Raw genomic sequence first — 18277 nt, forward strand, 5'->3', positions numbered from 1 at the left:
ATATATGGTAAATAATTTACCAAACTAATTATTTTTAGATGGACTTTTAAAAGGTAACGTATATTGTATTTAATTAAAATGTTTAAATATTGAGAATAATGTACTAAAAATTTTGACTTGTGGACAACCAGTTTTTAACGACTATTTTGAAAGTTATAAGAGTCTTAAAGTTAAGAAGGCAGGGGAAGTGTGTGCAGATAAACCCAACACTACACCCAACCTTTCCTCCTGCCTTAAACTAGAAACTTCAATAACTTCAAAATGATGTAGTTTTTTCAAAACTGGTTATCAAGTTAATGAAATATATGCGCTGCCGTTTATATTTCAAAAGTTGATATTTATTTAAATACTTATTTTGGAAGTAAAAATGTGTGGAAAATCGAAATCACATTTTATAAAAACACATCATTGTAAATTCGATATTATTATTAGAAAATAAACTCAGCTATAATTAAATTTCCTTTTTCTAGAAGATTAGGTAATAACCTAACCTCAAGTCGAATTATAGTCTTGTAAAATGAATAAATTTGTGAAATTGACTTTTTTTTTCAATTAAAAATCAACGGATTTAAATAATAACTAAGTTAAATGTAATATTTTTTATGTAAAAAAAAACTTGTCCTGTGTAGTTACAACACATGTAGTGATTTTGTAGGTCTTACTAGTTTAAAGCAAAGTTTAACAACTTTAATCAATTTTGAATTGATTTCAACGAAATTGTCTAAAACGAGCTGTGATGAACCGAAAAAGAAAACTTTCTACTAAATCCGAAGAGGTTAGCTTTTTAATTTAAAATATTTATTACAGCTTAACTGTGTTGAGATAGGCAAGTCAGAGGGCAAACAAAATGCATAAAAATTATCCCACTGGCTTTACAGGAAAAAAATATAGATAAAAAAATTAGGTTATTTGAAGAATTAAACGAAATTACATTATACTTTGATAATATCAGAAAAGAGTATGGATAGAGAAATGTCCGTTTACAGTTTTACCAACAATAGCAAAATGTGTTATCGTTTTTTTTTTCACAACCAAAAAACAACAACGGCGGAAATTAAACCAACTTGAAATTGTATTCACCAAGAACACAAGTCGTTATAGAAAAATATCAGTTTGGTAGGGGAAAATTTTGTGGAAAACCTACATCACTTTGTTAAAAAAAAACAATTCAATTATTATCAATAATTTCGGTATTGTTAATGGCTATCACTTAAAAAAAAAAAAAAAACCCATCACCCTGTATAATGTAATGTAACGTGTACGAATTGCGTACATCAAACGAGGAAATTAAACGAACGGCTTCAACGTTGTTCTTGCGGTGGTGTTGTCAAGGTAATGAGAGGGTGAGCGGATAATAATAATATCACGAAGGTCGTCGAGTCTCTGAGGCTGAGGATATAATCATTTTTTTTTTTTTTATATTATACACACATTATGTACATTTTTTTGCGCTCTACACAAAGCCATCGGCCATCGGGCTAAGACTGTAATAATAATAATAATATACATACATAATACCTACATATTATCATTATTATCACTGATAATACGGGCAAAGGCCGGATTTCATCTATTCAAATTGCAAAATTCCTTCTTGACTTCCACGACGTTTATCCGACTTTTGGTCGGGGATTACACAAATTGGGTCCTCTCTACCTAGTGCCACATCGCTCCCTTTTGTGGGCCAGGTGGGCGCGCACCTATTATACTACCTATACAGGAAGAACCTCTGTGGGTATTTTTTTTTTTTTTTTTAATTTGATTTTTTTTTTTACCACTGTTGCGGATTTGGTAGGAAAAAAAGTAAAAAAAAAATTATGGTAATACCGCCTCGACCGTGCAACCGTTGCCAACTAGTTACATGTATAAAATATATATACATGTATATTGAACATTGCAGTTATTTAGGTGCCGGAGAGAGCGAGGGCGTCCGGTCACTGACCGGCGACGGCAGTGGCTTTCACAAAACAGCATCGCCGTCGTCACACAACCACCACCGCCGCCGCCGCCGCCGCCGTGGCCGTAATCACAAGAACAAGAATACCTAGTATGTAAGAACAATAATAATAATTCTCAAGCCGCGGCGACCATCACGGAAAGACTTAGAAGAAGAAGAAGAAGAAGACCAAGTACAAAAAATGTTGGCTCTCGAGGAATTACTTTGAATAATCTAATATCTCTTTGGAAAAAACCCAACATACGTTTGGTATTTCCCCACAGCGATGTACGGGTTTGCCGCGTACCCAGAAAAAATCCGACCCGGGTTATTCCCCGGACCCGTCGCGGACGCGGGACGCCCGTCGACCATGTGGACGACGACGAAGACGCGGAGGTATGCGGCGGCGGCGGCGGCCCGGTGGCGCGCCGTCGCTCGAGGAGACCGACCCTTTTTGGCGGACCGCCTGTCCTGCCGGTGGAAAAGGGACGGCGGCGGCGGCGGCGGCCGCCAGAAGACGGCACCGTCGTAAACGACACGCGTAGCGGTAGCAACACCGCGGCTGCGGCGGCCACGTTCGGTCCTATAGCCCGCAAATGGTACCCCCTCCCCCGCACCGTCCCGACCGTATAATGTGAACGCGGCCGGGACGCCGCGGTCCTATAGGCCGCCCCGCGCGCCGCAGCCGCCGCCGCCCGGCCCCTACGGTCGGCAGGCAGGCAGCTGCACACCGCCGTGTCGTCCTACTCTACGGTGTGCGCGCACACACATATATATATATATATACATATTATTATATACGTACATAAAGAAACTACGGCGGCGGCGGGTGTGCGGCGCTGGTAGTAGGTTAGATGATGATGACGATGAAGCAACGGCGGCAAGAGGGACCGGGTGTGTGTGGACGGTGCGGTGTGTACGGACGGGTGGCACGGCGAGGTGTGTGTGCGTGGTGGAGGGGGGGAAGGGGACATGGAGAAAAACGACGACGTCGACGGTACGCCGCCGCCGTCGCACGGTTTCCAACGGCATACCAGGCCGCGATGAACAAAGCCCCCGAACGTAGTGGTTGCCGCCGCCGCCGCCGTCGTGTACCAGTAAAATATTATATTATATTATTATTATTAAAAACAGTGTAGCCAATATCGCGGCGCTGTACACGACGAGAGCCGGATGATTGGCCGCTATGGCATTTTTGCCGCCGCCGCCGCCGTCTCTCGATGTGGCACACACACAATATATATTATACATCAGAACGGTTTTTATCCGTCGTGTCCCCCCTCTATCGTTTCTTTTTTCCCTCGCCCTCCTCGCCACCCCCTCCCCCCCTTTAAATTACTGTTGGGAGTTTTCGAAAATAAATAATAAAAACGATATATGTATACATATATATATTTATTGTATTATAAGACATAAGTAGAAAAGCGACGGGTTCTTAAGAAAATTAAAAAAAAAAAAAAAAAAACACCGGCCATCAACTCGCCGGAAGAACGGTAATAATAATTATTGTATACTGGTGCTTCTTCCTATATATATATATATATATATATATATAAGTGCACACCTGACCGACCGTGTGTACTTACAGAGCGATATTATAATACACCTACCAATTTATGGCATGAAATGAAATTTTTTACCGCGCAAATTAATATCAACGAGGTTTTAAAAAATATATAATATTATATTGTATACACATTACAGAGATTTACAAAAAATTTGACTCAATTAAATAAATATTCAAACTTAGGAACGCAATTAGGAGGGTTATTAGCAGTTAGCATCCCCAATTTAACCCGTAAATTGTAATATTTTAACATTTTGGCATTTTTGGTTATACATTTAAAACGCTAAACTCAAACTCGAGTGTTGAAAAATTCTAAAACTAAATTCTTATACCACATTTGACAAAAAAAAAAAATAAATAAATAATAAAAAAACATTAACATCGACGATTCAAATTTAAATAGATAATGATATTGTTGATAATGTGATTGGCGCTGAAAAAGGTGTTCCAAAAAAAAAAGAAAAATAAGGATTTTGTCGGTTAAATTTACATAACATTATTTCGGCATCGACGGTTTTGTAAGTCCAAATGTAATTACACATATTTTGTTTTTGACCCTTTTTGCCCGACGGTCGTTCTACCCCCCCTTTAATTAAAAAATATATAACCCAAGTCTAAGATTGGAGGGGGGGAGGTGATCTAATTATCTACCTACATACACACAAAAAATTTCCAAAAAAAAATTAAATTGGGTCGACTGTGTATTAGTTGACGTTTTGTGGGCAATTTTTTAAATTTTAACTTTTTAAAAAAAAATAAATAAATAAATACCGAACGTGACGCAAACGACCAGACCGAATTATAAAACATTTAATTTTGTAAACGTTTATAATTTGCTCATCTGTTTTAGGAATTTTTTTTCCATAACGGACAGAAAAGGAGTTAAATGTGTTCCATACAGGCTGTAGCAACACAAATCCACGGTACAGTACATTATAATATTAATAATTTTTCCAAATAGGTATACAGCTTGTTTTTCATTTAATTTTCTCAACAACATATTCCTCAAAAAAATTACAAATATTTTTGAGTATTTGTAAACGGTTGCCTTGAACAATTTCAAAATTATTTCACACATTTTCCCCTGTTCAGACAATGTAATGTGAATTTTGTATTTTTTTTTTTTTTAATTTAAACCTGCAATTTGTTTTTTATTACAAAAATTCTCAATCACATAACTTTACAAGGACAAAGTATGAAGGCGTTGAACGTCATACCGTCAGCGTGACCTCTAGTAGCGAAAATCTGAACCATTGATTTCCAATATTAGCGTTTCAATAGATAGGTTCAGGCTGGGCAAGTGTTTGTAATTGCAAAACAAAAATATTAAAAAAATCCTAAAATATTTTTGTTAAACCGCACACAAAAGTTAGCTTCATTTATAATGAAATTGTACACAATTACATATGACTTACTGTATTTCTACACACTCCATGCACTTAGCAAAGGTACAGCTGTGCAAAGATCTGGGCAAATTATTAGTCCATTTAAATTACCAATCTAGTATTAATAAAGTAATTACTAAATTCTGTAGGTTTTGTAAACTTCCAACTTGAATAGAAAAATTAAAATTACAAATTATCGTTTTCAAAAAAAAGTGGAGGGGGAATAGTCGATGCAAGTGTTCAATATATCCGTTTACAGGGTTTTTTTTATAATTTTTAAAATAATAACTATGAAATCTCTACAAGAAAAATAATGTATATTCTAATGCATGTATTTATTTATAGCACAAAATCATTTTTTTTTTTTCAAAATTCCCAGATAATCTTAAGAGCACTTTACACAACAGCTGTTATTCGTATCCAAAGGGTAAGTTTTTTTTATCGACAAACAGTTTTTTGCTCATTTTCAATAATAAAAAAACGAAAAACGATACGAGAAAACTCTTTTACAAAATTCGATTACCATCGTCGTATTGAGTTTTTTGACGTAAATTCTAACAAAAATAAATAATAATAATAATATGTATCGACATTACACAAAAACGTGGCAAGACAAATTTGGATTTCAATCTTCCTTTTTTTTTTTTTCTAAAAACATTGAGCTTTTTTTTCATTATTAAAAGGGCGACGCCTCGCTGCCTGCACTTAAAGAATAAAAAAAAAAAACGGCCGACTCGAGTATTAAGTTTTTTTTAGCAAGTTATTACCATAATAAGTAATTACCCCCGTCCAAATGGCCAAAAGGCGAGGACACACAACACTCAACCCCCCACTAAGCAAAGCGTCTGGTGGAAAATTCAATTTTTTTAATTTATTTTTTTTTTCACCAGCACCAGCAGTCGGTTAGATAATATTATGCAAATTGTTCGACGGCAATGATGATATTGAAATATGAAAACTATACACTAGCCCGGCAAGACAGCTAAGTTTGAGAGTGGTTTCAATAAGGGCGGGCAATCCTAATCCGGCATCGGTTTTCGCCAAAGCCTTTCACAAGTCATTGTTGTGAAATTTACAAATTAACAATAAAGAAATTATTTGTAATACAATAAGAAATGTATCTAAAGGGTTCTTCAGGGTTGTGAAACGTGGGAGGTACGAAAGAGACGGACTGGAGGCGATGGAGAAGAATGAGACAGGAACAAGCTGAACTTGAACACAAGCAGTGCTGGGCAAAGTCATTGAGAGCAGAACAATGACGAACGCAAAAGGTGAATGAATGCATAGATTAATGCAAAGAAAAAAAAAGAAGGCTAATTGGATATCTGCTTAGACACAATCGGCCATCATCGTGGAAAGGTAAATAACCACCAAGTATTAAGTTCTTGAATCGTGCAAAAGAGAAGGCAATCCATTTGGGTATAACCTAAAAAAAACGTTTGCTGATTCGCCAAAACGATTATTTTCCGTCCAAAATATTGATCTCAAAATTGAAACCTGTGTTAGGTTAACACCTCCCCTTCCCGTGGGCACTTATAGGTCAGCTCGGTTAACCTGAAATCTTCCATCTGATGGGTTTTACCCGTTACCAAGAAATCAAGAAGCACCACGAATGGCAACAACGACAACGCTTTAGAAGCTGATGACAATCGTACAGTCACCGTCAAAATGTCTCAAATAACGGCTATTCCGTCTAACAAAGATTATACTATTATGCCTAAAGAATAATTAGATTCGGAGATGTTGAGAGACGTATTGTGCAGATATACAGGATTTGTTTTCTCCCATTTGTCTGTGTGTGTGAGAAACATGAATTTAGTGCCGACATTATGGTTTGACATAGCAAGATCAATGGCAGTCAATTTATACGGCTTATTTCAACTGAGATCAGCTTGTTTGAATTTTTTAACGTCCAGTTTTAAAATTATTAATTTTCAACGCCTGACGAGCTCACTACAGGATTTGCTACGAGCACAATATATTTGTAAAGCAATCCGTTGAGTGCTTTTCTGTGTTTTTTCTTTCATTTTCATTTCTATAATTAAACTAATAGATACAACACTGAATAAACTATTGTTTATTCGATGACTCGTTTATTAACGTGTACACATTTTGTTCATTAATTTTTGTTTTGATCATACTTTATGGATGCTACAATATAGTTTGTGCTGAACGAATTTAGATTTACATTCGATACTTGTATAGTATGGCTGCTATACTTTATTCCTAAAATGACATAAGTAATATCAAAATAAAACCAACTAGATTCGCGCTCAAGTACAACACTCGAGTAACTATCAGATGGAAGATTTCTTCCAAAGAAGTTTTCCGGTGGTAACCGAGCTGATCTGAACTAATTGCTAGTTCTGATTTTGGGTTCGTCTACACTCAAGACACCGTCTTATTAACCACCGGATCTGTTTAGAAAGTTGACAATCCTTCTACTCTATAGTCGAGTACCCCTTTAAAAATTGTCACACAAGACACTTAATAACATGATTATATTAACACAATATGCCTACTGGGGATGAGCCAATCAATTGGCAATCTGTAATGGTAGCATTGGCAAATGTCTGACTGAAAAGCGTTGTATCCGACACCAATAACGCGCTTAAAAATGTGTTTATGGTGGATACGGTTATATATAGGGTTGATCCGCCTGTCTATGATAATTTATAGCCCGTATGTCTTGGTTGACAACATAATGAAAACATTTTCGAATACCTGTTGACTGCTTGACGATTCGCTCACACATGACAGTCTAATAGAAAGTGGCTAAGGGCAGTGTAATTTTCCCCCTTTTTTTTTTTTTTTGTCCCATTCTAGGTCACACCTTCTGCCACGAAGGGATGAACTCTTTTCAAGTCACTGTCGAAACAGCACTTTCTCAGCTGCTATCGAAGGCAGCAAAATGTTGAATTCACATTTTATATGTCCATTTAATTTCCAGGCATAACAACGCTGACAAAGTTTAATTACTGTTTAACCGTGGGTTTCTTTATGGACAACACCGGGAAATCCTTGATCCTTGACATCTGTTTCGTGGAAGGGGGAACAGTTGATTGAGCTGGTAAGTCGGTTTACAGTTTTAATTGACGAGGCGCAGGGTACAATAATAAAAGTATACTTTCTTGATTATTTTTAATACGTCCAATGCCGCCGCCGCCGCCACGTTGAATGTCGATTTGAATAACTAACAATTTTACACAGTATTTTTTTACCAGAATAATGTGTTGTACAAAACGTTTAACCGCAAAAATAAGGGTTTAACTGGGTCGAGCTGTTGTCAACCACCAATGCTTCGTTTTCTCTAATTCTTAAATCCCAAGAAGCGTTCCAAAGACTTCCATAGTCCATATATATATATATGGATGCCTCCCCTCAGAACAACCTCATCGAGTGTCCTCGAGTGAATGAATGAGTTTCTTTACACTTTTTATACAATTTCAGGGATGGAAAAATATATTATACAAAAAACAATATCACTCGGCCAGACAGCCGGGGGGGGGGGGGTTAAATGATTTTTCTTTTCCAAATTAGAATTCTCCCTCTCGCCCTTCTTGGTCGTTCCAGGACGATTGGAAGGAACAGAGTGAAAAAAAAAAAGAGATGTAATTTAACTCGACCAATATATATTATAATTTTGGCAACACTGGCCAAATTAAATGCGACAGAAGTGTGGCCAACTGTTGCCCCCCCCCCCCCAAAAAAAAATTCCATCAAGTCCCTCCAACAATACTAATAAAATGCCAAGGTTTTTTTTTCCAAATATCTATACGGTCATAATATGGTGTTGTACACAACAGAAAATATTATTATAATAATAATACCTATACATATAATTTCGGTCATCGATTTTTGTGACTTGCAATAATTATACACATTTCGCCCACCGTGTAGAAAATGGCATTCGTGACTTATGACCCTTTTTGTGTTATTTAAACACACACACACACACATACTTGGACCTTGGTGCCTTATTAAGTCTAAAAAAAGGACTCGGTTTGGGTCGAGAAAGGGTGAAATTAAGTTAAATTATAAGATTTTTCGGAAGACAAAAAAAAAACTTGATAATAATTTATACTGAAACGTCTTATCGAAAATGATCGAAAATATTTTTCTATAATTGGACTATTTCACTTGTAAAAAATTACAATTGTGAATAAAAAAAAAACAAATGTAAAAACGGCCAATAAGAGACGACGAAAATTAGAAAAAAATCAAAAAAATAACATAAAAATACTCTTTCTCGCCAAAAATGTATATTAAAAAAATAGATAGAAACTTATTTTTTATTTTTTTTAAAACTAATTTGAATGAAAATACACTTAATAGGTTAGGTAGTTGAACAAAACAAATATATATATATATATATATATGTCTTTATTGGTGAAAAACTATGCGGGTTTTTTTTATTTAGTATTAATATGGACGAGTGATGAAAACAAATAATATATATATATATTTAAAATATTATTATATACATATATTTTTGGTTAGTTTTTTAAAGATTATTTTCAAAGGTTTTTTTTATCTTTTTTCAAAACTATACAATTTTTTAGGTATCACTTTATCAATGAAAAAATATTTAAATAATTTTTAGAGAAAATGTCATTATTTTTATCTGAACTTTTGGAAAACTTCAAAGATATAATTTGCACCTACCTAATACGCTTGAGATTTATACGGTTTTAAGAATATACATTTATTTATTTTTTTAATTTAATTTATCAACTGGACTATGACTGAGCGAGATATTGAATAATTATTTAGAGTAATTATTGTTTTTTTGTCAAATTTAAGATGGCTTATTTTCGCTATAAAAGACAAAAATTCCCAAAACAATATTGTAAAAATGATAAATTTATTCATAATAATTACAATTTTACAAGTGAGTTATATAAAAATAATTTTTCCCAACATGTTTGGTGCCGAGTATAAATTATTACATTTTTTTATTTGTCTCCTGAAATTATTTTCTAAACCGTTTTAGTCAATATATATCTATATATATATATATAAATATGTTCAAATGCTTGGAACATTTTTAAATTTTAACCTCAACACACATTCGACTGATGTGATATTTTGCTAAATTGTGTAATTACATCCCAACAATTTTTATAACTATTCAAAAACTATTTTACATAAAAAATATATCAGTCAACACCACTCAACCCTTCAATTTGTTTTTTCTTTGATTATTGAAGACAGTATTTTATTTTTTATTATATTTTTTTATAATATTATTCAGCAACAACATCAGCTTATATTTTAGTAGGCGATCATAATAATGTTATTATGAGTCAGACATTAAAAAAAAAAATCATCCCTCCCTCTGATAAAAAATATTGTCCAAGGGCGGTGGCATGGGCGCCCTCGCCCGTCCCTTTGCAAAAGCCCTGGGTGCACACGTGCGCTATTCACAAAACCGGGGGAACGCCGGCGCACCGGAGTGAGAGAGGAGGCTCTGCACAATACACACATCACCCATGAGATGAGAGACATGACTCATTGACGCTCATGGGGCGTTTTGCATTAGGGGAGAGCGAGCGGCGGCGGCGGCGGCGGCTGTGTACAATATTATACCCTTCCGGCGGCTCTTATCAAACGCCAAATAATAATTATCGCAAAAACGTTGATAATATTAATATCGTTCTAAATAAAATAGTCTTCTCTCGTTGTTTTATAATATTGTACCCCGACCCGACGGAAAATAAAAAAAAAAAACATATATTGTTAATTATAATAAAATTCGCTATTGCGTCTCGGTAAGAAAAAATAAAAAATAAATAAATAAAAAGTAAAATAAACCCATAATATTATACGAGATATTCCGAAGGGCATCCGAGAGACGCGCGGCACCAATGCCGCTCGGCGGCGCGCGATTGCCTCTCTCTCGTGCACAGCAACGTTCATATAATAATAATAATAATAATAATAATATAATAATATTTTATTTTATGTACGAGCGCGAGAACCGCCGCGCGCGAGTGCTATGGTATGTGCGTGTATGTGTGTATGTGTATGGGTATGCGTGTATGCGTGTATGCGTGTATGTGTGTAGAGAGCGCGCGCGACGGCGTGGCAGCGGCAGTGCCCCGGCCACAACGCACCGACGTTTATTATACACAACGACTCGGCGTAGTATAGCCTCTGTTATAATATTATACACCGAACGGCGATGACGGCCGAGGACTCGTTTTGGCCGCCGCCGCCGAACGACGGTCGGACGCCCCGGGATTTGTACATCGGACGCCGCCAACGTACGACGGTGGCGATAGTGAACAACGCCGCCGCCGCCGCCGCCGCCGCCGCTGCCGCCACCACCGTCGCAGTCGTCGTCGTCGTCGTTTTTTACAAAAACAACCAGAGAGCCGCCTGCTGCCGCTATAATATTATAGTCGGCCTTCCCCGCTGCAGCGGTTGAGACTGGTGTGTGTGTGTATGTTGTTTCCCCCCTCGCGCGCGCCTCTGACAGTGTTGCCGCCGCCTCTGCTCGGCCCCGTCCCGTCCCGTCCCGTCTCTCTCTCACTCGTTCCGTCCCGTGTATAATAATAATAATAATAATATATATTATACGATATAGCTCACTATCTCTCTCTCTCTCTCTCAGTCCTCCTCCGCCTCCGCGCCTAGCTCACAATAACATTATTATGATAATGACAACGGCGGCCGCGCGGCCGCACCGTAGCTGTTGTGGCCCGCAGTCGTCCTAAATAATAATAATAATAATATAAATAAATAGAAAATAATATAAAATACCTAATAATAATATTGTATTTATTTATTTATTTATTTTTTGATAATTACAAAAATTCTTTGGGTGAAAAAAATTAACAACGCACACTTTGGGGGGGGGGGGCACGATCCGATATTTTGGATAAACCCACAAAATATAACGCGAGAAACATATTAATTTAATAATAACAGTAAACGAACGAAAAACAATAAAGGGGTATTCGAATTTCGATAATAATATTGTTAGCCGTCATCACGTGTTATCAGTGTATTTATTATACGCTGATAACGGCCGTGCCCGCGACGAGCGCCTTTTCCTATTGTCTATTATTATTACTATTTTTTTTTTTTTTTTTTTTTGAAAATAAGCGGGCTTTTCAAACGTTGGCGGCGGCATCGCCAGTGCATGCAGTACGCCGGCAATACAGCGGACACGACAATATGTGACTACGGGGGAAAGAAAAAAAATAGTAAATAAATAACGACCCTCCCTCTCGCCGCCCGCCCGCCCCTCTTCTCCACCCTGCCTCCTCCCATCCCCTCCACTTTACGGCCGCCGCAGCTTCCACACAGTACACACACCGGCGACCGTGGTTAATTTGTTTTTTTTTTTTTTGCCATGATTAACAAATGTAAAAAAAAAAAAAACCACCATAAAAAATATATAAATTATAAATGTAATATATATATACTATACATATATGGAAACGGAACAGTTTTTTTTATAATAATATGTTGTACATCATACAGAGTAATAATAATATGATAATAATGTTTTTTATACATACAAATTTTTTACCCATTATTAATGGCGTTTATTTTGTCGTACACCCACAAAACGGTTGCGGGGGGGGGGGGGGGTGATTCATTAGGAACGAGACGCTAGATAACCCCCTCGCCGTCACCCCCCCCCCCCAAAAAAAAATATTGCAATTTTTGAGTTTTTTTTTTATTGTATATTTTTATCCAACGAGTTCTTAGATCTTAGATAAACGTGAACTAAAAGATACTTAGAAAAAAAAAAAGAGAAAAACTACTAAATTGCAATAAATATACATATTATTTGAAGAGGGAAAACGGTGTGTGTGTGTGTGTGCTTCTCATCTTAACGGACGGGGAACCCTGTGCACAGTTTTTTGTTTTCCAAACTAGGTTAATCCCCCCCCCCCCAAAAAAAAAACACAATTATTTATTATTTATAATAATTATTATAAAACAAAAATATTGTTCTATCACAAATTTATCCCAAATCGTGGCGAAAACGCAACAGACAGTGTCGACCACCTCAACAGAGCGGATTAATATCAGATCCCGGTGTCAACACACATAATATCAACATAATATATTATCACACTGCGTTTTCGGTGTGGTGTTACCTTATATAATGCATTATCGTTAATAATAATAATAACAATACCTGTAGGAGTCTTATACGATTTTTGTTAAGAACACAATTTTCATAATTTATCAAAAAAACAAAATATCTTATCTCGCCGAGAGTGAACGGTGAACGCATGTGAATATATTATTATTAATTTTATTTCATCAACAATATTCGATTATATAACGACAGCGATAACAAGTAAACGTAGACTACAATATGGGCCTCAGTCGAGTAAAGGGACTTTATGTACACCTATCTTCTTTTTTTATTTTTATAAAAAAACGTTTAAAATATTAAAACATTTTTAAAAAAATCTCCGTACGGATTGTTATAGTAATTTTCTAAAATAAATGTTGAAAAAAAATACATATATATATTTAAATACTAAAAAAACCTTTTTGAACGTTTGACGTTAAATTTACAAAAGAACAATAACAATAATCGGAGAGTAAAAATATAATTTAAAAACTTTTTCTTTTTTTAACCGACCTTACCATTTATATGTATATATATTATATCTGCTGTCTCGAACGGGGCCCTCCTCTTTTTTGTTGTTCTCTTTTACAACAGTTAAATTTTGAAAAAAAAAAAAAGAGAGCAATAAAATACCTCGGCGTTTGCGACCAGTTTTTTTCAATCTGAAAGTGTAGTATTGTTTTTAATTTGTTTTCAGGTAAGTTTTGTTTACAGTAAAAATAAGGCATGTAAATAATGTGTTTTCAGATCAACACAATTTGTCTATTTCTTATAATTTACAATAAATTGAATATTATTCCAAAGGAACCCTAATAAAACGACAATCAAATTCTATCTTAGTAGTTAACGTTAATGTTTAATAATAAACTTTATTAAACTTTTAACAATTAAATATAACATTATTTCACTCATTTATCAACACGTCTTATCTGTTATCAACCCGCTGTTATCATAAGCAATCGCTTCACTGCTGTTGATAACAGCATAGTATTTTATGATAACAAATATTACAATGGAGGCTGACATATTGTTGTGAACGGTTATTGTTTTGTTCATGTTATTATTGTCGGTTTTTCTATAATTAATATTAAATCTTTGACGGTGTCATCATCACCTAACCTAACACTTTTTAAATGTATCATGGAAAAGCAAAGTAGCATTTTTACTTTCCATTAAATCGGTACACAAAATGGCTGCCTCGATTGGGACATTTTTCAATCTAAATAAGTGGCGGCCATAGCAGGTGTTCCAAACATGAAGAAAAAACAAAATGTCTCAAAAGTGTGAAACAAATTCCCGTTTTAAAAAATACATATAATATATTTATATATTATAAATATATGTATATTTTTTAAATGACATTATTATACCTACTTGGTAGGCAAAAGTAGCTTAAGCGTTAAGTCCACCGAGATCCACATAATAATAACAGTATACTACTATACACGGACCACGGTCGTCTTTAAATAATAAATGTGTAAGCCGGTTGTTATTTATAATATATACACCTACCCCGGTGCTTGGATGAGCTAATGTTATCTTATTATTATTTTTTTTTTGGAACTTTAAGAGCGAAGAATTAGCTTAAAAGTTTTTTTTTTCCATAGGGCACCGGCTTAATTTTTATTACAAAACTCTTTAAAACTTTTTCAATTTTCGTCACGAGCACCACATTATCCGTGTACACTTTTTTAAAACACTGTTTTTAATGTACCTACTCGTTTAGAGGTCGAAATGGTTGTTGTTTTTTTTTTTGCTGCAATTTGAAAATTGCTTTTGTACAGTAAAAAAAAAAAAGGAATAGAGAAATTCAAACACTAATCAAACCAGCTAGAATTTTACTTTTCCTACATACATTAAAAAAAAAAAGAATAATGATTACTTACAGATTGTGCAAAGTATATATATAAATATATAAATCTACATTGTATAATATATATATATTTTTATAAAAATAAAATATTAATATTTTGGCAGCCAATATAATTAACAAAATGGTCTGTTGTTGAATTTATGTTAAACAAGAAGGGATGGATATTGCTTGAAATAATTATTCGAAAAGAAAATCGACCACTTCCTTTTAGGGATTGGTTTTTATTATATTCAAAATTATCATAATATCTGTTTTTGACGTTTACAAAACCACCCAACTACACGGCGGCCGAGCTGTTCAATTAAGTTGAGTGGAAAGTCAATTTTCCAAATAATATCTTATCCCACAATAACAATAGCAATAATAATCAAGTACAAATTATTGACCAACGCCTTAAAAAAAAAAAAAAATGGCCTAGACCCGTGAGACCTTCAGAAGAGTTACGCGGTTAATAAATTATAACTTTTATCGTTTTTCGGTCCTTTTCGAGGAATAAAAATGATTTATATATATATTGATAACTATTACAAGTTTGTTTCTTCCATGAAATGTAATATATTTTTCCAAAAAAAACCAGCAAAACTTTTTAATATAATTTTTTTCTTCTTCATAATTTTGCATATTATTATTTTCGTCGACTAAAATATGAGTTTCAGCAGCAGCAGCTTCAAAGCAGAGGCAGTTCGAGGAACTGTTGAATAAATTATTTTTGCGAAACTCGTTTCTCGTATAAATATCGTTGTATTCATAATGATATCGTACACGTTTTACCAAAGTTTTAGACCGTGACGAATTTTCCCGCATGTCTGTATGAACGAAAATTTTAAAACACATTTTGGACTTGCCGGCAAACGCGACATTGTTGAAGGGCGACAAAAAAAAAATAGGACGGTTTTTTTTTTCCATGTACTTTTGTTGTATCTCAAACAAATGCATTTCTTCCAAACAAATCCTTTTCACATAAACCGTAAAACAATTAACAATATCCATTATTGTTATTATATGCACACTGTGAATTTATAGCAAATCTCTTCTTAGCTATCCCTTATCACTAATCTGTTATCAGCGATTCGGTTGAAATGGTAAGAGTGATAAGAGAGCGTTACGCAGATTTTCGTTTTGCTCCGACCAAAGATGTGAAACACGTTGAAACATTATAATAAATTATTTAAAAAAACAATTTAAACCGTCTATAGCTGCTATAAAACCACGGTATAGATATTTTGTAAAATTTTGTTATCGGTGTTTGCGCAGAATTCCGAAAATGGTCACACTGCGACGACCAACAAGATGGCCGCCGCTTTTTCGTGTGATAAGAATAATCTTACCCGTGTTAACTGTTATCAGTGTCATGGGGCCTGATAAAACTAACAATCATTTAACAAACATTTAACCTTATTGGAAAGATGTACCTACTAATTTCTTATGCTTTGCCGTCTGTAATGAAGAATTTCACATGCCTTCATTCTATCCAATAAGACTTGTATACAAGAGACCGTTTTTTTGCTTCTTCCTGAACGGTTTTCATATGTAAGTCATTGTGCAATGTGTGATTAGATACATCCAATACATGGCGGGCAATTCGTTATTTTCCTTAAAGTAGGTTATTTTGGAAAGACTGTATAATTTTTGAATTTGAAACGTTGATTATTCTAAAAATTGTTTAATATATATATTACAGTAGTTTGACCCGTTTCAACCATTTGACAACCAAATTGAATAAATAACGTAAAATTTCCAAAATTAATTGATATTACTAAATTTATTTTTAATTGGGTATTTTTTAAATGATTTTTTTGTTTGAGTATAGAGCTAGATAATGAAATGGTCTTTTATTCATTAATTATTTATTACTTGCGGACAATTATTATGGTTTTTATGTTATCTTTTTTTTTATTAGTTTTAAAAATTTTAAATACTTTGTTTTGAATAGATAATAAATAAAAATGGAACAAATTAAAATAAAATAAAAAACAAAAATCTTATTTTTTGTGAAATTTATTTCAAAAGGTTTGAAATGATCCAAGTCAGGAGATTAACCGTAAATAATAATGGTAATTAAAAAAAAAAACTTTAATTCATTATTTTTTGTTCTTCTCTTAAAAATATATGATTTGGATGAAGAGATATTTTTTTCAGATTTTTAAAACCCATTTTTCTATATCTTTTTTTTGTTTAAAAAAAAAAACATCTTTAATAAGAAGTTTGTCAGTTAAAAAAAAAAACAAATAAATGTTGATACTCACTGGATTAATGAAAAAAATACAAAATTGCTAATGCTATGGACCAAAATAGATGAAAACGTTTGATATTTTGATAAAAAAAAACAAACCCACTAAACTATCATATAAACCTTTTTTTTTTTTTTTAAGAATAAAAACAAATCCTAGCATTTTCTTCGATTCATTCGCGAACATCATTATAATATTGTGTTGTACATTTTTTTTATGGTAAAAAAATAAAACAAAACTAGAAAACGGTTCTAATGATGAAACATTTTTTTTGTTCTCCACACACAAATCACTCGTCTCCCATCTATCAGCTATTCTTCTTTTGATTTCATAACAAACAATAAGTTATCATATAATTATTACTATCAAAATATTTTACCATAAAATAAACAAACAAAATTAATTCCGTATACACACCCACCCCCAACCCCATTTCCATTTCCACCCACTCACGATTACAATTTATAGAATCCTTGGCAAATATGAAAACATTTTTAATTATCTTTAGCCAATATAGCCAACAGGTGGAATATGTATATATTATGTAACATTTGTAATAACATAAGTACATCTTGTATTATTAATATAATTACATATATTAATTGTATATAAAATATATATTATTTTTAATATCAAAAATCCATTGTATTATTATTTCGTATCTTATTGATGTGCTACATAACGCGTGTAATCGCAAAAGCAACTCGATAAAATTTTTTAAAAAAATATGATAAAAAACAAAAAAGCTGACGGCAAAAAAAAAAAAAAAGAAAAAAACCGCAAGAGGTTTCAGTGGCAGATCTCAAGAACGCCGCCGAGTGTTCTCGCCATAACGAGACACACTCGTGCGGGTAACTTCAAGTTTCACCGCGAGATTACTTACCGTGCACACTCCACCCCCTTAAGCCCTCACCCCCCCCCTCCCACTCTCTCCGACCCTCCCCTTTATCCCTTTTTGCCGCCGCCGCCGTCTTGGGTTTCCCCCGAAATTGGCACACAAGTGTACAAAGTACCGCGCGACAAAGGCTTCATTATCCCGTGCGGGTACCCGGGGTTTGCTTGCTTACCTTACTTGAACTTCCACGGACTTGCTCATCAAATATATGTACAAAATAATTTCCAGTCGATTACAAAAAAATATGAAATTAAAAAAAAAAAAAATCCAGAAAGGGGCGGATGGAGGG

The sequence above is a fragment of the Adelges cooleyi genome, unplaced genomic scaffold (genome assembly GCF_023614345.1).
Source record: "Adelges cooleyi isolate 19-005CV unplaced genomic scaffold, UGA_ACOO_1.1 ACOO_flye_CR_arks_rails_tigmint_CR_PRNA_446, whole genome shotgun sequence".
Lineage (NCBI taxonomy): Eukaryota > Metazoa > Arthropoda > Insecta > Hemiptera > Adelgidae > Adelges > Adelges cooleyi.